The sequence below is a fragment of the Globicephala melas genome, chromosome 8 (genome assembly GCF_963455315.2).
Source record: "Globicephala melas chromosome 8, mGloMel1.2, whole genome shotgun sequence".
NCBI classification, from domain to species: Eukaryota; Metazoa; Chordata; class Mammalia; order Artiodactyla; family Delphinidae; genus Globicephala; species Globicephala melas.
The window spans coordinates 48,716,141-48,738,771 of NC_083321.1; the positions used below are offsets into that span (position 1 = coordinate 48,716,141).

At 41.7% G+C, this 22,631-nt stretch overlaps 1 pseudogene; it reads right to left on the minus strand.

Annotated features, from left to right (window-relative positions):
- Positions 1-467: 467 nt before the first annotated feature.
- LOC115839426 (olfactory receptor 52M1-like) lies at positions 468-22,111 on the minus strand (annotated as a pseudogene).
- Positions 22,112-22,631: the final 520 nt, after the last annotated feature.

The window sequence follows — 22,631 nt, forward strand, 5'->3', positions numbered from 1 at the left end:
ATTTCTGGGTGTCAGGGTCAACTCAAACTTTAACCTTCAATGCCTTGGTATTCCCCTCTTTTTAGTATAAAATTGCCTGAGTAAATGGCCAAAGTTATCTTTTAGGAAGGTCTCAGGAAATCATCATGGCATATAATAAGCATGTTTTTTTCACAGTTCTTCCACTTAGGTATCCAGGTACCTCTTTAGTTACAGTCCTAGATCTTAACACTGGCACAGGTCTGGGAACTGAGCAAGAGACTGACTTTATTGGAGTGACCATCCTCAGCCTCCTCATCCTCCATTCTTGCCTTGTTCTATGAATGGTAAGCAGAGCCTTGCTGGATGCCCATCTATTTTGGCCCTTGGGACACAATATCCTATTAACTATCTTTAACACTCCCTGTGGGCCAAGCCCCTTTGATTTTCACCAGTTTTTAGAGTAATTTCAACCCTCTGGCTTGTTAAGTGCTTCCATCTGGCCTCTGCTATGGCAAGGGGACCACAGCCGTGTGCTCACAGTAGGAGTGGGAGATGACACAGGCTTTGTAAAGGGGCAGCTGCAGGTGGATCATCAGAGGCAGGGGTCCAATGTGGAATACACCCCAGAAGAGGCCAGCTAGCTCCAAACATCCCACCACAGTATGAATGAGCACTGTGGTATGATGGAGTGGGTCACAGATGGCTATGTAGTGGTCAAAAGCCATGGCAAGGAAGATGCCTTACTCAACCGTGGCAAAGCAGTGGATGAGGAACATTTGAGCCAAGGAGCCATCCAAGCCAATGTCAACAGCACCAAATCAGAAGATTCCCAGCAGTCTGGGAATAGTGGAAGTGTACAGAACCAGGTCAATGATAGCCTCTAGGCACAGGAAGAAGTACATGGGCTGGTGCAGGCAGTTCTCCACCATTACCAGCCAGAGTGGTGACATTCCCTTCCATGGCCACCAGGTATATGGAGCCAAAGGGGATGGAGAGCCAGATGTGCAGGGACTCCAATCCTGGAATGACAGTGAGCTGGGTGTTGAGCAGACATTATGAAAAGTGAGCGTGGCTAGTTATAAATGCACCTTCTCACTTGTGCCTCAAAATGCAGTAGGACTTTTTTCTGGAAATAAAAGACAAGAATATTCGTAGGTCCTATAATAAGGAATAGGTTGTTGACTAGATAAGATTCTATAAACATTCCTCAAAGTTACAGAATAATGTCACAAGTTATTACTATGTGAAGATATCTACAGATTTTTCAAGCACAGGCCAGAATACATATTTGAATGAAATGTATGAATATCTTTTTTGCAATATGACTCTCAAAATAATGTTTTTGCATCAATGAAAGTGACCTAAGGTGGACAAGTAACTATTAAGTCATTTAACTCTTGTAGGTTGGCTATTAGGTATTTCTCAGAATCATATAAGCAGGATTCGGTGTGAGGGCTCCTTGATTAGAGATGCATTGATACTGAAAGATACAGTCTGGGACTCTAGATAGACCCCTGGGACTATCTAGACTCTATGGTAAGTCAAAGCTTAATCTTGGGGCCAGCATTAGCTATTGGATGAGCTGAAATATTTAATCTGCAGACCAAGATCACAAGGCAGATGCAAGCTGGTGAAGAAGACTCTCCAGGGGGTGGAACAAAAATGATTTCTGACAGGTGAGAGCTGATGATGGGAGCTCAGTTTGTGTCTGCCCAAAGGTAGATCCATGCAAGGGCTTACTGCTTTCTTGGAGGCTGAGTTGAGGATAAGATTCTAGAAGCAGAGAGGGTTCTCCCCAGGAGGGAAAAAATATAACATTGTAGAATAGCATGAAGCCTAGATGACCATTTGGCCAAAGAATTGGCCTTACTCAGAGTTCAGAGTAATTGGCTAATGGGGAGATGTATATTGAGAAAGACAACATGGAAATAGTTTTATATTTTTTTAGGATCTAAAGGATCATGCCAGAATGTGTTCCTATATACAATAGAAGAATGTCAGGGAAATAAGTATGTAAGAAGCTTTGTCTTCTACATCTTGAGCCTAGTTGGTTTGAATGTAGAAAATTAGCCAGTATCTGGCCTTTAGAATTTTTCAGATCTGATTTCATATGTTGGCAGTAGGAGCTTCAGGCAAATTACTTTATCCCATTAGTTAAATACAACTGACCTCATTCTACAACAAAATTAAGTAGTGTGTCCTAGAGAAGTCATGAGGATTGAATGAGAAGGCAGTGTCTGAGGAACAGTAACCCTAAGCTTTAGCTCTTTAGACAGTTGAGACTAATGTGTAAAACCAAAGATACATTCAGTAAACTTCAAGAAACGTTGGAATGTCTCTCTCCAGGTAGCCATGGTGCCAGGATGATGCCACGAGGTGCCAGGCAACTCGTATAAGCTGTTTGTAGTGACTTTATCCCACAGAATCCCTCCACTTGAGCTGGGATTTTCCTCCATCTCAAGATTCTCATAGATGACTATGAATGAGAATAGAGAAAGTGTTGGCAGAAGCAGGAAAAAGGGAAGGTGAAAAGGCTGAGTTACTGGGGCTTGGAAAGAAAGAGTGCACAGGAATCAGCCTATGATTGAGGTGAGGAGGTGGGGTGAGGCAAGGCTTTAGGCTGGGGGGACCCTGTTTTTGTTTCTTACCCTTTGTGTTGCTTATTCTCCATCTGTTCTCCATCTATTCCGCCCGATCTCTGTTCTCTGTCCCCAGAAGTTGACATCTATGGAGTACTGCTTTTCTTTTTCCCTCCAGTTTCTAGGTGGGCTCAGCCCATGTGACGCAGGAGATGAGGGTGAGACTAGACATCAAGAACTTATTCCCCAGTCCCTTTCTGCCAGGCACACTTGACAGTGCTGTGATTTTCTACCAAAGACCACAGCTCCTGAAAAGTGACACCCCCCCCCCCCCGCCCCACACTTGTGTTCTGGCGACTGCATCTTGCCTTACCTGATAGGCCTGAGTTAGGTGATGCTGCTCCCTGGGGTTAGTCCTGGGCCTCCACCATCCCTTGTCAGTTTTCTTAACCCTTCCCAGGCCTCTGTAGATGATCTCTTCAGTTGCCCCCTTGACCATGCCACTTCTTCTTTGGATATATCAGACCAGATCCCAATAGTGTACAGTCTTCACCAGTATCATCGCTTGAAAACTTGCCTGCTTCCTCAGAAGGACACATCTGAAAGTGGACAACTTCACAGAACTAGTTCCAAAGACAAAAGAGTTGTAATCTCATTGTGGTCAAGTGCTAAATGATCTTGACCACGCTGTCTACATTTACATTTAAAGGGGTCTTGTCTACTTTACCCCACTAAGCAAAATTGTAATCATGCAAAGAAATGTCTTACTCCAGAAAAGGGAAAATTTTTGAATAGAAAAATCAGCGGAACTTGGCAAATGAATTTGTCTTCTGTTCTGATACTTGTCCCACTTACAGTGGTTACCTTCCTCCTGTGATAGACACTGAAACATCTTGCACACTATCTTCCCTTCTGATGTTGAGTCTCATCACTACTGAGCCACACCCTGGGGCAGTGGTTCCCCTCTACGTTTGGGCAGAGTAGTCATGTTACAGGAGGATCTCACAGACCAAATTACATAAGAGGCTAAATCTATACCTAGTGAATTATTGGCATAAGAAGTGATTTCTCTTGAAAGTAGGCAGACCTCTACTACGTTCCGGACCTTATTAGATCCATGTCTAATGTTCCCCTTCCTATGAACTGGCCTCAAGCCCTGGAGTTAGGTAGATTTGATTTTTATCCCTCTTTCCTTCCTCATACCTAACAACACACAGAGCTGTTTTCATGATGGACATTCCATCTCCATCTCATCTCTTCCTCTTCCTCTTCCTGTCCATCTCCAGGAACATATGAAACTGAAAACTGTACCCACGACTGGGGGGATGCACTTCAACTGCTGGCTGGAGGTGGCTGAGCTTTGGGACTAGATTTGGTGACCATTATTCTTTCTAAGATCCTAACACACCTTAACTTATGCCTCCCTAGTCAGAAGCCCAGCCCTCACACCTTAAACACAATCGAAGGAGGCTACAGGACAGCTCCCACCTGAGCTGTATCCAAGTACATTTACCAACACCAGCCACTATTATTACCATTCTAACCCTGCTCACTACCTTCCTATGGGGCTGAATTTTGCCATTTCCCAACTCTGTCAAGTTATTTTGTCCCTGTTAACTACCGATGTTCTTTCCTGGTGTTTGAATAGAGTATTCTCACCTTCCTCACCTAGATGACCCTTACAGATGCATAATTCCACAGCTTAGGTATCACCCTAAACAGGCCTGTCTTTGTACTGCACACAAATAGTAATATGGATTGCCTGCTTACCTGCGTGTTTCCCTGAACAGAATATAAGTTTCATGAGAGTAGGGAGCATGTTTATCTCATTCTCTGTTGTAACACTTATGCTAGCACGGTGCCTGGCTATGTTAAATAAAAATAAAATATCATGCCTTTTTAAAGCACCTGGAGGTATTTTGGAGGATCCTGTATTGGCTAGTGAACTAGAGTCCTCTTCAGCCTCCTTGTGTGTGACTCTATGTGGACTCCACCCTTTCTAAGTCACCTTCCAAGAGAATTCCTTCCTTTTGGGTCTTGGAGACTTATACAGGATCATGATCTAAAGTTGGATGCCCAGGAGTCCCAAGTCTGCTCTTCCTTATGAGTTGGGAATGCTTACTGATGACTTTTACTCCTTTTCTAGATTCTCCTTGTAAGATGCTCTTACCTGGGATGGGTAGTGTCAACAAGAACCTGGGGCTCTGCAAATGCCTCTGAGGCCTGTCACTTATAAGCATTCTGTTCAGGGGTAAAGGGAATTTCATTTCTAACCTTCCCATCATCTCAGTGGAGAAGGAAAATAGCAGGCTTGTCCCACAGAATGGACACAGATTCTAAAACTGAACAGTTATCTGCAGTATGTCAGGGTTGGTCCATAGAGGTCTGGATCTATGTAGGGGAGACTTCTTATTTGAACCATGATCCCTTGGGTCCAAGTCCTGCTCTTGCTTGTTCTCCAACCTCCCTGTAGTCTACAGCTAGTCTAAGGACACCAAGTAGAAATCAGAAAGGCTTTTCTAGAGGAGGGATGAAGAATCTTCTTGGGATTAGAGCTCAGTCTGGCTGTCAATCTCTAAGGAAGTTTGATATCCTTACAGCACTTGGAGATGGTGGTAGAATCCTGAATTAACTTCAAGACAGACAAGTGGGGGCTTCCCTGGTGGTGCAGTGGTTGAGAATCTGCCTGCCGATGCAGGGGACACGGGTTCGTGCCCCGGTCCGGGAAGATCCCACATGCCGCAGAGCAGCTGGGCCCGTGAGCCATGGATGCTGGGCCAGCGCGTTCAGAGCCTGTGCTCCGCAACAGGAGAGGCCACAACAGTGAGAGGCCCACGTCACGCAAAAAAAAAAAAAAAAGACAAGTGGCTATTACCTACAAATGAGATAGTGCAGGTTTTTCCCTCATTCTGCTTTACATTGTAAGAGAAGGACCCCAGAGACTTGAGTAGAGCAGTGCATCTCCTTTAAATCTTTCTGAACCTAAACTTCCCAACCTAAAATCCCATTTCTTAGAAAGGAGGAAAACTTTTCTGTTTGGCTATCCCCTGGTGTGTCCTAATGGGCTTGTCATGGGTTGTGGGGCATCACGCTTTAGGACATGTGACAAGACATGGGCTTTGAAGCTGAAAAGGCTTGAGTTTGCAAGCCAGCTTGGTTACATACTCACTGTGTAAACTTGAACAAATTGTTTCATACTCAATTATTCAAGCATAAAATAGGAATAATACCTATCTCTGGGTAGCTCTCATAATTGAGATACTGTATAAAAACGGACCAGTAAGGAAACATACCAGGTGCTGAAACAGCATTGTTATTACCATCACTGCTGTTTTTGTTTCTGGGAGGGGTTAAGACTGAGACAGACATCCTTAATCGTTTCCCTCAGACCAGGAGCCAATGTCAGGGCAGGGGTTAATGAACTAGAATCAATACAGAAATCTAATTTTTACTTCTACGCCCTTTCCAGAGGATTCTACTTCTCTCGCACCTCAGGAGAAGCTAGGAACTTCTAAAAGCTTGCTACCTGCTCCCCAATCTTAAATGATATATTCTATGTAAAACTGCTTGTGGTTGCTGAAATATACAGGGTAATTTCTTGCTCCAATGCCTGTGAACATGTTATACCCTCAGCCCAGTAAAAAGAGGAATTTCATTCCATACAGATTCATATCTAGCTTTCGAAATTTGGGTCAGTAATCACCTTGTCCAAATGATGAGCTCTGCCTTTTAGATTTTAATATATGAGCTATGTTTCTCTGTACTGGATCACTTCCATGTTATTTATTTATTTGATATTTACTATTTATTTTTACATCTTTATTGGAGAATAATTGCTTTACAATGCTGTGTTAGTTTCTGCTTTATAACAAAGTGAATCAGTTATACCTATACATATGTTCCCATATCTCTTCCCTCTTGCGTCTCCCTCCCTCCCACCCTCCCTATCCCACCCGTCCCAGCGGTCAAAAAGCACCCAGCTGATCTCCCTGTGCTATGTGGCTGCTTCCCACTAGATGTCTACCTTAAGTTTGGTAGTGTATATATGTCCATGCCTCTCTCTCGCTTTGTCACAGCTTACCCTTCCCCCTCCACATATCCTCAAGTTGGTTCTCTAGTAGGTCTGTGTCTTTATTCCTGTCTTAATCCTAGGTTCTCCATGACATTTTTTCTTAAATTCCATATATATGTGTTAGCATACGGTATTTGTCTTTCTCTTTCTGACATACTTCACTTTGTATGACAGACTTTAGGTCTACCCAACTCATTACAAATAGCTCAATTTCGTTTCTTTTTATGGCTGAGTAGTATTCCATTGTATATATGTGCCACATCTTCTTTATCCATTCATCCGATGATGGACGCTTAGGTTGTTTCCATCTCTGGGCTATTGTAAATAGAGCTGCAATGAACATTTTGGTACATGACTCCTTTTGAATTATGATTTTCTCAGGGTATATGCCCACTAGTGGGATTGCTGGGTCATATGGTAGTTCTATTTGTAGATTTTTAAGGAACCTCCATACTGTTCTCCATAGTAGCTGTACCAATTCACATTCCCACCAGCAGTGCAAGTGTGTTCCCTTTTCTCCACACCCTCTCCAGCATTTATTTTTTCTATATTTTTTGATGATGGCCATTCCTACTGGTGTGAGATGATATCTCATTGTAGTTTTGATTTGCATTTCTCTAATGATTAATGATGTTGAGCATTCTTTCATGTGTTTGTTGGCAGTCTGTATATCTTTGGAGAAATGTCTATTTAGGTCTTCTGTCCATTTTTGGATTGGTTTGTTTGTTTTTTTGCTATTGAGCTGTATGGGCTGCTTGTAAATTTTGCAGATTAATCCTTTGTCAGTTGCTTCACTTGCAACTATTTTCTCCCATTCTGAGGGTTGTCTTTTGGTCTTGTTTCTGGTTTCCTTTGCTGTGCAAAAGCTTTGACGTTTCATTGGGTCCCATTTGTTTATTTTTGTTTTTATTTCCATTTCTCTAGGAGGTGGGTCAAAAAGGATCTTGCTGTGATTTATGTCATAGAGTGTTCTGCCTATGTTTTCCTTTAAGAGTTTGATAGTGTCTGGCCTTACATTTAGGTCTTTAATCCATTTTGAGTTTATTTTTGTGTATGGTGTTATGGAGTGTTCTAATTTCATTCTTTTACATGTACCTGTCCAGTTTTCCCAGCATCACTTATTGAAGAGGCTGTCCTTTCTCCACTGTATATTCCTGCCTCGTTTATCAAAGATAAGGTGACCATGTGTGCACAGGTTTATCTCTGGGCTTTCTATCCTGTTCCATTGATCTATATTTCTGTTTTTGTGCCAGTACCATAGGGTCTTGATTACTGTACCTTTGTAGTATAGTCTGAAGTCGGAGCCTGATTGCTCCAGCTCCGTTTTTCGTTCTCAAGATTGCTTTGGCTGTTCGGGGTCTTTTGTGTTTCCATACAAATTGTGAAATTCTTTGTTCTAGTTCTGTGAAAAATGCCATTGGTAGTTTGATAGGGATTGCATTGAATCTGTAGATTGCTTTGGGTAGTAGAGTCATTATCACAATGTTGATTGTTCCAATCCAAGAACATGGTATATCTCTCCATCTATTTGTATCGTCTTTAATTTCTTTCATCAGTGTCTTATAATTTTCTGCATACAGGTCTTTTGTCTCCATAGGTAGGTTTATTCCTAGATATTTTATTCTTTTGTTGCAAGGGTAAATGCTAGTGTTTTCTTGATTTCACTCTCAGATTTTTCATCATTAGTGTATAGGAATGCCAGAGATTTTTGTGCATTAATTTTGTATCCTGCTACTTTGCCAATTTCATTCATTAGCTCCAGTAGTTTTCTGGTAACATCTTTAGGATTCTCTATGTATAGTATCATGTCATCTGCAAACAGTGAAAGCTTTACTTCTTCTTTTCTGATTTGGTTTCCTTTTCTTTTCTGATTGCAGTGGCTAAAACTTCCAAAACTATGTTGCATAAGAGGGGTGAGAGTGGGCAACCTTGTCTTGTTCCTGATCTTAGTGGAAATGCTTTCAGCTTTTCACCATTGAGGATGATGTTGGCTGTGGGTTTGTCATATATGGCCTTTATTATGTTGAGGTAAGTTCCCTCTATGCCTACTTTCTGGAGGGTTTTTATCATAAGTGGGTGTTGAATTTTGTCGAAAGCTTTCTCTGCATCTATTGAGATGACCATATGGTTTTTCTCCTTCAATTTGTTAATATGGTGTATCACATTGATTGATTTGCGTATACTGAAGAATCCTTGCATTCCTGGAATAAACCACCCTTGATCATGGTGTATGATCCTTTCAATGTGCTGTTGGATTCTCTTTGCTAGTATTTTGTTGAGGTTTTTTGCATCTATGTTCATCAGTGATATTGGCCTGTAGTTTTCTTTCTTTGTGACACCCTTGTCTGGTTTTGGTATCAGGGTGATAGTGGCCTCGTAGAATGAGTTTGGGAGTGTTCCTCCCTCTGCTATATTTTGGAAGACTTTGAGAAGGGTAGGTGTTAGCTCTTCTCTAAATGTTTGATAGAATTCGCCTGTGAAGCCATCTGGTCCTGGGCTTTTGTTTGTTGGAAGATTTTTAATCACAGTTTCAATTTCAGTGCTTGTGATTGGTCTGTTCATGTTTTCTATTTCTTCCTGATTCAGTCTTGGCAGGTTGTGCATTTCTAAGAATTTGTCCATTTCTTCCAGGTTGTCCATTTTATTGGCATAGAGTTGCTTGTAGTAACTCATGATCTTTTGTATTTCTGCGGTGTCAGTTGTTACTTCTCCTTTTTCATTTCTAATTGTATTGATTTGAGTCTTCTCCCTTTTTTTCTTGATGAGTCTGGCTAATGGTTTATCAATTTTGTTTATCTTCTCAAAGAACCAGCTTTTAGTTTTATTGATCTTTGCTATCATTTCCTTCATTTCTTTTTCATTTATTTCTGATCTGATCTTTATGATTTCTTTCCTTCTGCTAACTTTGGGGTTTCTTGGTTCTTCTTTCTCTAATTGCTTTAGGTGCAAGGTTAGGTTGTTTATTTGAGATGTTTCCTGTTTCTTAAGGTAGGATTGTATTGCTATAACCTTCCCTCTTAGAACTGCTTTTGCTGCATCCCATAGCTTTTGGGTCGTCGTGTCTCCATTGTCATTTGTTTCTAGGTATTTTTTGATTTCTTCAGTGATCACTTTGTTATAAAGTAGTGTATTGTTTAGCCTCCATGTGTTTGTATTTTTTACAGATCTTTTCCTGTAATTGATATCTAGCCTCATAGCATTGTGGTCGGAAAAGATACTTGATACAATTTCAATTTTCTTAAATTTACCAAAGCTTGATATGTGACCCAAGATATGATCTATCCTGGAGAATGTTCCATGAGTACTTGAGGAAAATGTGTATTCTTTTGTTTTTGGATGGAATGTCCTATAAGTATCAATTAAGTCCATTTTGTTTAATGTATCATTTAAAACTTGTGTTTCCTTATTTATTTTCATTTTGGATGATCTGTCCATTGGTGAAAGTGAGGTGTTAAAGTCCCCTACTATGAATGTGTTACTGTCGATTTCCCCTTTTATGGCTGTTAGTATTTGCCTTATGTATTGAGGTGCTATGTTTGGTGCATAAATATTTACAGTTGTTATATCTTCTTGGATCGATCCCTTGATCATTATGTAGTGTCCTTCTTTGTCTCTTCTAATAGTCTTTATTATAAAGTCTACTTTGTCTAATATGAGAATTGCTACTCCAGCTCTCTTTTGGTTTCCATTTACATGGAATATCTTTTTCCATCCCCTCACATTCAGTCTGTATGTGTCTCTAGGTATGAAGTGGGTCTCTTCTAGACAGCATATATATGGGTCTTGTTTTTGTATCCATTCAGCCAGTCTGTGTCTTTTGGTGGGAGCATTTACTCCATTTACATTTAAGGTAATTATCGATATGTATGTTCCTATTCCCATTTTCTTAATTGTTTTGGGTTTGTTATTGTAGGTCTTCACCTTCTCTCATGTTTCTTGCCTAGAGAAGATTCTTTAGATTTGTTGTAAAGCTGGTTTGGTGGTGCTGAACTCTCTAAGCTTTTGTTTGTCTGTAAAGGTTTTAATTTCTCCATCAAATCTGAATGAGATCCTTGCTGGGTAGAGTAATCTTGGTTGTAGGTTTCTCTCCTTCATCACTTTAAATATATGTCCTGCCACTCTCTTCTGGCTTGTAGAGTTTCTACTGAAAGGTTAGCTGTTAACCTTATGGGGATTACCTTGCGTGTTATTTGTTGTTTTTCCCTTGTTGCTTTTAATATGTTTTCTTTGTATTTAATTTTTGACAGTTTGATTAATATGTGTCTTGGCGTATTTCTCCTTGGATTTATCCTGTATGAGACTCTCTGTGCTTCCTGGACTTGATTAACTATTTCCTTTCCCATATTAGGGAAGTTTTCAACTATAATCTCTTCAAATATTTTCTCAGTCCCTTTCTTTTTCTCTTCTTCTGGAACCCCAATAATTCGAATGTTGGTGCGTTTAATGTTGTCCCAGAGGTCTCTGAAACTGTCCTCAGTTTTTTTTCATTCTTTTTTCTTTATTCTGCTCTGCAGTAGTTATTTCCACTATTTTATCTTCCAGGTCACTTATCCGTTCTTCTGCCTCAGTTATTCTGCTATTGATCCCTTCTAGAGTGTTTTTAATTTCATTTATTGTGTTGTTCATCGTTGCTTGTTTCATCTTCAGTTCTTATATGTCCTTGTTATATGTTTCTTGCATTTTCTCTATTCTATTTCCAAGATTTTGGATCATCTTTACTATCATCATTCTGAATTCTATTTCAGGTAGACTGCCTATTTCCTCTTCATTTGTTAGGTCTGGTGGGTTTTTATCTTGCTCCTTCATCTGCTGTGTGATTTTCTGTTTTCTCATTTTGCTTATCTTACTGTGTTTGGGGTCTCCTTTTGGCAGGCTGCAAGTTTGTAGTTCCCGTTGTTTTTGGTGTCTGTCCCCAGTGGCTAAAGTTGGTTCAGTGGCTTGTGTTGGCTTCCTGGTGGAGGGGACTTGTGCCTGTGTTCTGCTGGATGAGGCTAGATCTTGTCTTTCTGGTGGGCAGGTCCATGTCTGGTGGTGTGTTTTGGGGTGTCTCTGGACTTATTATGATTTTCGGCAGCCTCTCTGCTAATGGGTGGGATTGTGTTCCTGTTTTGCTAGTTGTTTGGCATAGGGTGTCCAGCACTGTAGTTTGCTGGTCGTTGAGTGAAGCTGGATGTTGGTGTTGAGATGGAGATCTCTGGGAGATTTTTGCCGTTTGATATTACGTGGAGCTGGGAGGTCTCTTGTGGACCAGTGTCCTGAAGTTGGCTCTCCCACCTCAGAGGCACAGCACTGACTCCTGGCTGCAGCACCAAGAGCCTTTCATCCAAACGGCTCAGAATAAAAGGGAGAAAATGTAGAAAGTAAGAAAGAAAAGAGAAGAAAGTTATTAAAATAAAAAATAATTATTAACAAAAATATATTTTTAAAGGTAAAGAAAAAAAGGACAGATAGAACCCTAGGACAAATGGTGAAAGCAAAGCTGTACAGACAAAATCTCACCCAGAAGCATACACACACACTGACAAAAAGAGGAAAAGGGGAAAAACTAATAAATCTTGCTGTCAAAGTCCACCTCCTCAGTTTGGGATGATTCGTTGTCTATTCAGGTATTCCACAGATGCAGGTACATCAAGTTGACGGTGGAGATTTAATGCGCTGCTCCTGAGGCTGCTGGGAGAGATTTCCCTTTCTCTTCTTTGTTCGCGCAGCTCCCGGGGCTCAGTTTTGGATTTGGCCCCGGCTCTGCGTGTAGGTCGCCGGAGGACGTCTGTTCTTCGCTCAGACAAGACGGGGTTAAAGGAGCAGCTGCTTCAGGGGCTCTGGCTCACTCAGGCCGTGGGAAGGGAGGGGTACGGATGCAGGAAGAGCCTACGGCTGCAGAGGCCAGCGTTTGGTTGCATCAGCCTGAGGCGTGCTGTGCGTTCTCCTGGGGAAGTTGTCCCTGGATCCCGGGACCCTGGCAACGGCGGGCTACACAGGCTTCCGGGAGGGGAGGTGTGGAGAGTGATCTGTGCTCGAACCCAGGCTTCTTGGTGACTCTAGAAGCAGCCTTAGCGTCTCACGCCCATCTCTGGAGCTCCTTTAAGCAGCGCTCTTAATCCCCTCTCCTCGCACACCAGGAAACAAAGAGGGAAGAAAAAGTCTCTTGCCTCTTCGACAGCTCCAGACTTTTCCCCGGACTCCCTCCCGGCTAGCTGTGGTGCACTAACCCCCTGCAGGCTGTGTTCACGCCGCCAGCCCCAGTCCTCTCCCTGCGCTCTACCGGAAGCCCGAGCCGCAGCTCTCAGCCCCGCGCGCCACAAGGGTGAGCAGACAAGCCTCTCTGGCTGGTGAGTGCCGGTCGGCACCAATCCTCTGTGCGGGAATCTCTCCGCTTTGCCCTCCGCACCCCTGTTGCTGTGCTCTGCTAAGCTTTCCCCGCTCCGCCACCTGCAGTCTCCACCCACGAAGGGGCTTCCTAGTGTGTGGAAACCTTTCCTCCTTCACAGCTCCCTCCCACTAGTGCAGGTCCTGTCCCTATCCTTTTGTCTCTGTTTATTCTTTTTTCTTTTGCCCTACCCAGGTACGTGGGGGAGTTTCTTGCCTTTTGGGAGGTCTGAGGTCTTCTGCCAGCGTTCAGTAGGTGTTCTGTAGGAGTTGTTCCACGTGTAGATGTATTTCTGATGTATTTGTGGGGAGGAAGGTGATCTCCGCATCTTACTCTTCTACCATCTTCCCCCTCTCCCCCTCTTGCATGTTATTTAGAAAAAAGTATTCAGTAAATCAGTGCATTTAAATTGAAGGCTAAAATAAGGCTTCTCTCTTTAACTTGATTTTATGAACCAACTCAAAACAACCTCTCAATTGATGCAGAGGTATGAGATATACAGAAGAGCATTAGAAATTAACTTTCTTCACCTTAAATATATATTAAATCAGATGTGTATTCAGCCTTGGAAGCAGAGATGAATCAGAAGCAAACATTATCTGTGCTCATTCTAACACTGTCCAGGAGAGGGCATCCTGGCACAAGCATGAGATACCAATGGCTGACTGGGCTCTACAGAACAAAGGAAAGCATCAAGCTTGGTGTCAATAAATATCTTAATCCTTCCTTTGACTGTGCCAATTCAGGGTTAATTAGATAAGACAAACCTATCTTGCAACCTAGCTTCCGATGTAGGTCAGTCAAAGCTGAAGAGAATGTGCTGCTTCAGGCCAACATAATGATACCAGCAACCCCAAATATGTAGCTCCATTTCTGTTTATAAATTGAATACTGCATTTCTGGTTTATACCCTTACCAATGAGTTGTTACTCTTGCTCTGAAATAAGCCAGTGTTCATGCACAACTCTGGTGTATGAACAGAACCCTGAGCTTGTTAGACCAGGGAATGAAATGATTAGAAGGGAAAAAATACTTGCGTGAAATGAAAATTCATCTTCTCTGAAGCTAGAAGATTAATTCTCATTCAAAATAGGAATACGGATGCTCGGTATAGGTAAAGCATTTTTTCAAATTCATGGCTTACAAGTGTTAGAGCTGGGGTATTGAATCAAACCTGAACTCATCCTTTGTTTGAGGGAAGTGGTACACCACAGTGGTTAAGAGCATAGACATGAGCCCACATCTGTCTGCTTCTAACTGCTAGTACTGACACTAGACATGTGTCCTGGACCAAGTTATTCCTATACCTGAATTCTTTATCCCCATCTCTTCTTGATACCCACCCCTGAGTTTCACCTCTTTTGTGAGCTTTCCCACATTCTTTAGCCCTGTATCTGGCTCCCTGTACTTATAATGAATTCCCTGTACCTCCTTCATCCTACCCATAAATTTTCTCTGAGCCTGAACCCATCCAATCCCTAGCCTCCCCATATCCACACTTATGTAGGGTATTGACAGTCTACTCCGTTCTGTGTTTTCCACACATGGGAGGATTTTGTTAGAACCTAAAACAACCATGGATATACAATTAGATGGGAATCCCCTTGTGATATACATCCTCATAGACATTCGTATTTGGCTAGATACCACTTGGAAATGTCAGTTAATTTGTGTGTCAGAATGACCTGGCAAGTGTTAGGTTGTATTATCCTAATTTAAAGATACCTTCTGTTCTTAGCCATTGAATGAAATCCCTATCCCAGCATCACCAAGTACTCCTCTTGTCTTATGTTCTCATCCCCTTGTTGCCTTGTGCTGCTATACTTTGGTTCCTCTGCTATCATCTCCTGAAGCTTTTTCCTTTTCACTAAAAGGAAATGTATAACAATACAATAGGTAGCTAATGCTCAAAGGACCCCAACTCCCCCGTGGCTTTCAGGTAAGGGTTTTTTTTTTCTTTTTTTAAACATCTTTATTAGAGTATACTTGCTTTAAAATGGTGTGTCAGTTTCTGCTTTATAACAAAGTGAATCAGTTATACATATACATATGTCCCCATATCTCTTCCCTCTTGCATCTCTCTCCCTCCCACCCTCCCTATCCCACCGCTCTAGGTGGTCACAAAACACTGAGCTGATCTCCCTGTGCTATGCAGCTGCTTCCCACTAGCTATCTGTTTTACGTTTGGTAGTGTATATATGTCCATGCCACTTGCTCACTTTGTCCCAGCTTACCCTTCCCCCTCCCCATATCCTCAAGTCCGTTCTCCTGTAGTTCTGCATCGTTATTCCCATCTTGCCCCTAGGTTCTTCTCACCATTTTCTTTTTTTAAAAAATTCCATATATATGTGTTAGCATACAGTATTTGTTTTTCTCTTTCTGACTTACTTCACTCTGTATGACAGTCTCTAGGTCCATCCACCTCACTAAATATAACTCAGTTTCTTTCCTTTTTATGGCTGAGTAATATTCCATTATATATATGTGCCACATCTTCTTTATGCATTCATCTGTTGATGGACACTTAGGTTGCTTCCATGTCCTGGCTATTGTAAATACAGCTGTAATGAACGTTTTGGTACATGACTTTTTTTTTTAACATTTTTATTGGAGTATAATTGCTTTACAATGGTGTGTTTCTGCTTTATAACAAAGTGAATCAGTTATACATATACATATGTTCCCATATCTCTTCCCTCTTGCATCTCCCTCCCTCCAATCCTCCATATCTGACCCCTCTAGGTGGTCACAAAGCACCGAGCTGATCTCCCTGTGCTATGCGGCTGCTTCCCACTAGCTATCTATTTTACGTTTGGTAGTGTATATATGTCCATGCCACTCTCTCACTTTGTCCCAGCTTACCCTTCCCCCTCCCCATATCCTCAAGTCCATTCTCTAGTAGGCTGTGTCTTTATTCCCATCTTGCCCCTAGGTTCTTCATGACAATTTTTTTTTCTTAGATTGCATATATATGTGTTAGCATACAGTATTTGTTTTTCTCTTTCTGACTTACTTCACTCTGTATGACAGACTCTAGGTCCATCCAACTCACTACAGATAACTCAGTTTTGTTTCTTTTTATGGCTGAGTAATATTCCATTGTATATATGTGCCACGTGTTCTTTATCCATTCATCTGTTGATGAATACTTAGGTTGCTTCCACGTCCTGGCTACTGTAAATAGAGCTACAATGAACATTATGGTACATGACTCTTTTTGAATTATGGTTTTCTCAGGGTATATGCCCACTAGTGGGATTGCCGGCTCATATGGTAGTTCTATTTTTAATTTTTTAAGGAACCTCCATAGTGGCTGTATCCATTTACATTCCCACCAACAGTGCAAGAGGGCTCCCTTTTCTCCACACCCTCTCCAGCATTTATTGTTTCTAGATTTTTTGTTGGCCATTCTGACTGGTGTGAAATGATATCTCATTGTAGTTTTGATGTGCATTTCTCTAATGATTAATGATGTTGAGCATTCTTTCATTTGTTTGTTTGCAATCTGTATATCTTCTTTGGAGAAATGTCTAGGTCTTCTGCCCATTTTTGGATTGGGTTGTTTGTTTTTTTGATTTTGAGCTGCATGAATTGCTTGTATGTTTTGGAGATTAATCCTTTGTCAGTTGCTTCATTTGCAAATATTTTCTCCCATTCTGTGGGTTGTGTTTTGGTGTTGTTTATGGTTTCCTTTGCTGTGCAAAAGCTTTTAAGTTTCATTAGGTGCCATTTGTTTATTTTTGTTTTTATTTCCATTTCTCTAGGAGGTGGGTCAAAAAGGATCTTGCTGTGATTTATCTCAGAGTGTTCTGCCTATGTTTTCCTCCAAAATTTTGATAGTTTCTGGCCTTACATTTAGGTCTTTAATCCATTTTGAGTTTATTTTTGTGTATGGTGTTAGGGACTGTTCTAATTTCATTCTTTTACATGTAGCTGTCCAGTTTTCCCAGCCAGGTAAGGATTTTCAACGATTAAAATTTAGGGTAAATATCTTAAATGCATGATCAGCTCAGGGGTTCTTCTGATTGGTTGGGTCTTAAGCAACAAAGAGAGATTTCTGGCATCTTGGTCATCACTCTTCTGGTTTCAACTGTCTGGGTGTCCCTGACTGGTCAGCACTTTCCATCCCATGGGGTCCTGATTTCTGTAAAAACAACTCAAGGATATGAACCACATTGTTATCTATATCCGCTGGGGAGAAACTAGGAGTCCTGTGACTGTTTTATGGCTGAACTGTTGTTCAAGCTATTATTACTTCTCTTGCTTGACTTCTTTTTCTTTGTTTCTGCATTTTCTCACTTGTCCACTTTTAACTGCTCAAGTCTGCTTTTTGAAGCTTGGAAGGCCTAGGAGACCAAAGATTTTTCTACAAATGAGAAACGGGATGCAGAGGGCCTTATACCCAGGAAGGCCCCATAGGGATCTGCTTGGTTTCATTCTCCTCCTTTCTTCCATATTCCTCAATCATGAGGGGAACAGGGGTGACGACGGCTCTGGCTAATTCCTGCTGAGTGTAGTTGATGATGTTAGCCTTTCAGGATTAGAGGAGAGAAAGACTATCATTTCAAAGAATTCCTGAGTCCCAGACCTAATATCAGTATTTTGTATTATGAACACACTACATCCCTCTTTGCTTTGTCACAGCACGTAGACAAACATTTGAGAATTAACAGATTACAATAAGAATGATGATCAAAATGCAATCTTGTAGCAATCCCCGAAAGAGTCCTTTTTTTCCCAGATGGCAACCAGGAAAATAAGTCCTGGAACAGGTCCTCTTTACCTGCATCCTGCAACCAAGTAGCCTTTTGACATATGTTTCAGTTTCTCTAGAGGTATTTATATCATTCAGCACATGGTATGAGCCCCTACACATACTCTCATTTTGCCACTAAGAAATCAAGGGCTACTCTATAATTGAGGACCACTCAAGTCATTGAATCCAAAGATGTTTATTGGACCACAGTACTTTTAGCCATGTCCTCGGCAGTTTGTCCAATTGTGGCAACGTTATGAATCATATCTATATTGACACACTCTAACCTTGGTATGAAGATGCCAAGAATACTTTATCTTATATTGTCCTCATACCCTGCCAACATCTCTCTAAAGGTTAGGGTTTGATTTAGGGAGGGAAGTGATGTTCTCTGGGCTGTGCATGGAAAGAGGGGTTATAAAGTGTCCCAGCAGGCATGACCCTTCAATTTGCTAGCTAGCTAAGCAATGTGCCCATCCTCATGTTGGTGAGTCACTCGCTATACAACAAATATATCCTGGAGTAGCACCAGCTTTACCTCCCAGGTAGTCATTGATGCTTTGACTTTTGGGGAGTTCAGAAATTACATTATCAAGCCAGAGGCGAGAGCCATTGCAAGACTTCCATAGTTTGTTTACATGATATCTAACTTGTTTGGCTCTCCAGAATGGATGTTATTTTTAGCCCTTACACATTTGTCACTTGTACATTTCAGGTGATTTGGGGGCATCACATTTTCTCATGAGAAATGCAAGGGACTGCAATGGACCAATAGTAACTTTCCCTGAAATGGAAGCCACCTCAAACAGAATGAAGCAAGGGATTGGAATATTTTGAGGTCCCCTAAATCTCTGGATTTGGAATGTGATGTTTGAAGGCAAAAGATTATAGGCGGTCATGGGGTCCAGTACAATATCAAAATCAATTATCAGGACCATTGAAGGGAGATTTTGTTCATGAATAGTTTGAGAGATGATATGATATATCCAACAACCACTTAAATTTTCACCTCTGGCTATACTCTGAGACAACATAATTATTTTCTTTCTAGGAGGCAGCAGACACCAGTGAGATGATAATTACAAGAGCCATCAGTATACTCAGGGCCAACAGCTTATGGGAAAACACTGGTGACCCTAACCTTTGGTACTAAACCCATTATTACAGGGATTAAGTTAGAACAGGGTTAAGTATCTCCTATTAATATCATGACAACAAGTTTGCCTACCATACACTCAGATAAATGGTTAAATCAGGAAGCAAGCAAAGGGACATAAGCAAATAATCAGAAAAATACTCCAACCAATTACAAATATTATTATGAATTGGTATGAGTCATTCATTACTTATCTAAGATACTTTCTTTGATTTTAACCAGAGCCCCCAGTTCAGACTTGCAGAAGAACTGACTTTCTGCTAGGGCTGTAGATGTCTTATTTTTTTTTTTTTTTGTAAATGGGGATGACTGTAGATTTATAGTCAAGTCAGGAGGCAGCTTCACTCATGTGATGGATCCACAGCTTGACTCCTGTTAATTTAATAGAAGTGAACCAGGTTATTTGCAGAACCTGGTAAGGCCCCACCCACCAGGTCTGGAGTTGGTTCTCCAGGTGTGCATCCTTCCAAGTTTTTAGGAATACCCAGTCTCCAGGTCTAATATGGTGGAGGGACGTTTGTCGAAAAATAGATTAGTAGCAAATTTATTAATAACACTTAAAAAAAATAAGAATGTACATAACATAGTGTCTAGTTATTTTACCTTTTGATCAGGTATCTGTCTACCTACCCACTCAGAATAGAGGATAGGCCTCCTACACAGTACTTCATAAGTACTCAATTGGAGCCTGCTTCTAGGGGCCACTCTAATTCTAAGCAGTGCAAACAGGAATACTCTATCCCATATTAAGTTAGGTTCACAACAGATTTTAGCTGTAGTTCTCTTTAAAGTATCATTCATCTTTTCCATCTTCTCAGTTGACTGAAGCCTCCAAGATTCATGCAAATCCCATTTTATTCCAAGTTGTTTAGATACCTCCTGAGTAACATTAGCAATAAAGGTGCCTCTGCTGGCACTCTGAATTTAGCTGGGTAGCCCAAATCTAGGAATTATCTCCTTAAGCAAACCTTTACTACATCTGAAACTTCTTCAGTCTGGCAAGGGCATGTTTCTACCCAACCTGTAAAGGTGTCTACCATCACCAGCAGGTAGCAAAACTTTCCTTTTGCTTTGGGCAGGACTGTAAAGTCTATTTGCCAGTCTTCTCCCAGGCTTTCCCCTCTGGCTTGGACTTCAATGTGGGCTAGGAGAGGCCCAGTCTTGGAATTATTTTTAACACAAATCATACATTTTCATGTGATTCTTTAAATTGTCCTCTGCATGTTTAGTCCTTTGAGGTGGTCCTGTATCCACTGGAGGGTGGCATCACACCCATACTGGGTGCCCTGGTGTATTGATCCAATTATTTCCTCCATTAGATGTTCAGGAATTAAAACCATTCCTTAGTCATTCACCAGTCAAGCCCCAGATTCTAGATGAGTAGCATCAAACCCCCATTCTTGTGAAATTTTAAGGTCCTCAGGTGCGTTTAGCATTTCAGGCTAAATTGGGTCAGATGTATACTTGGGATCAGAGCCATAACTGGAGGAGTTTTTGTCCTGGAAGTTGCTTTAGCAGCTTGGTCAGCTTTTTTTCTTTTTGAAACTAGTCAGATCTCTGATGTCTCAGGCAATGCATAATTGCCACCTCCTTTGGCTTGAGCACTTCATCTAGCAGTTTCAAAACATCTGGCACATGTTGGATTTCTTTTCAGAGGTGAGCAGTCCTCTCTTTCCAAATTGCCCCATGTGCATGCACAACCAGAAAGGAGTATTTTGAGTCCGTATAGATGTTAACCTTCTTACTTTTGCCGAGATGTAAAAACTAGAGTGAGGGTGATCATTTCAGCCTTCTGAGCCAAGGTACCTGCTGGCAAAGCTTCTGCTTCTAGGATCTCTTGCAAGCTTACCACCACATATCTAGCCATCTTGTTTCCATGGTCCTTGAATACTTCCATCGTAGTCTATCTCCAAGTCCAGATCTCCAAAGGGAGATCCAGGTCCAGGTGGCTAGAGTATACCTGCTCAGTGATCTGCAAACAATCATGCATGGCCCCTCCGAAGGAGTGGGGAAAAACATGGCTGGGTTGAAAGAGGGCACAGTCTTTAGAGTCACATTTGGACTATCAAGCAAAATTGCCATATATCTTCCTAAGCAGCCTGAAGTAAGCCAGTATCCACACTTTTGTTCCCAAAGTGGCAATACACAGTGGGATGTATGCACCATGGTTGACTTTCCTAGAATAAATTTCTCTGCCTTTGCAACAAATCACAAGTAGCAGCTATGGCTCTCAAACATGTTGGCCATCCTGAGTTACAATGCCCAAAGTCTTTGAGAAATAGTCTCCTGGGTGTTTTGTATTCCCCAGATTCTGGGTCAGTGCCCCCAGCCCCACTCCTTGCCTCTCAAGGACAAAGAGATCAAATGGCTCTTTCAAATCTGTCAACCCCATAAAGGAGCAGTCGTACTTTTTTCCTTAATTGTCTGGAAGGCCTTTTGACATTCTCTCTCTTCTAAGGGATCACAGTCAGCCTCTTTTAGGGCCTCATACAGTTAGCTCTTAGCCCAAAGTTTGCAATCCAAATGTGGAAGAATCCTGCCATTCCCAGAAACCCACAAAACTGTCTTTTGGTGGTGGGCAGTGCCACTCTGGCTACTGCCTCACTGTGATCTGGAAGCAAATTCCTTTGGCCCCTTTTCAGTTCAAATCCAAGGTATTTCAGCACAGTTTGGGACATCTGGGCCTTTTTTTGAGACTTTATAACCTCATTCAGCCAGAAAGTTCAAAGTAGTCACAGTGTTTTTGAGTTCTCCTTCATCTTCCTAGCGATTAAGGAAGCAGCACTTGCTCCTATAGCTGGAGCTCTTAAATCCTTAGCAGGTCCTCAAATATTGTGGGGGAGTTTTTAAATCCTTGAGGATGCAATACTGTCAAACTGGATTCCAAAACATAATTCTTGAGACTCAGGATTCAAATGAATACAGAAAAATGTTTCTTAAGTCTAACACCGTGAACTGATGGAAGTCTCTAGATAAGGTAGTCTGCAGGGTAAACATCTTCCACTATCTAATGTATGGCTCTTAGGTCCTGAACAAACCAGTACTACTCAGTGTAGAGCTTTTTAACAGGCAGGATGGGAGTATTATATGGTGACTGACAAGGGAGAATAAGCTGGTATTCGAAAAAGGCAGTTATCAAAGGCTGGATACCTGTTTTGCTTGCACCTTTCAGGCATATCGCCTTAAGCTCAGAGTTTTGAGTATCCAGCTTCGGCGTCATCTTTACTGGTCCAGTAGTCCTGGCTCTTCCTGAGCCTCCATCAGCCCATGATCCCAAAGAAAGATGTCTTCAGGAATGCTGTTGGTGGGCTCCTCCATTCCTTGACAGAGGGCCACCTGCAAGGCACAGGATACCATGATTTCCAGTCATCCAGGTGTGAAAGCCACTGTAGCATCCAATTTAGTTAACAAATCTCACCCCAGCCGTGGGACTGGGCACTCTGCCGTGCAAACAAACTGTGTTTTAAGTTGGTGGCCCCAATCTGACAGGCTAGAGACTGCAAAAAGCTTTTGGAGAAGCTTTTTGGAGACTCTCTACACCATTTTGCCTTTTGGGGTTAACTTAATCAAGTGTTCAAAAAATGAGTGGCTCCAGGATCAATCAGAAAGTCTGTTTCCCACCAAAAGGTTTACCTGGGGCTCCTGGTGGGAAAGGGAGATGGAGCCTGTTTCCCCTGAAAGACTCCCCAGGCTCCCTCAATTCTTCATCACCTTCGGTTATCTCTGGCATGAACAATGCT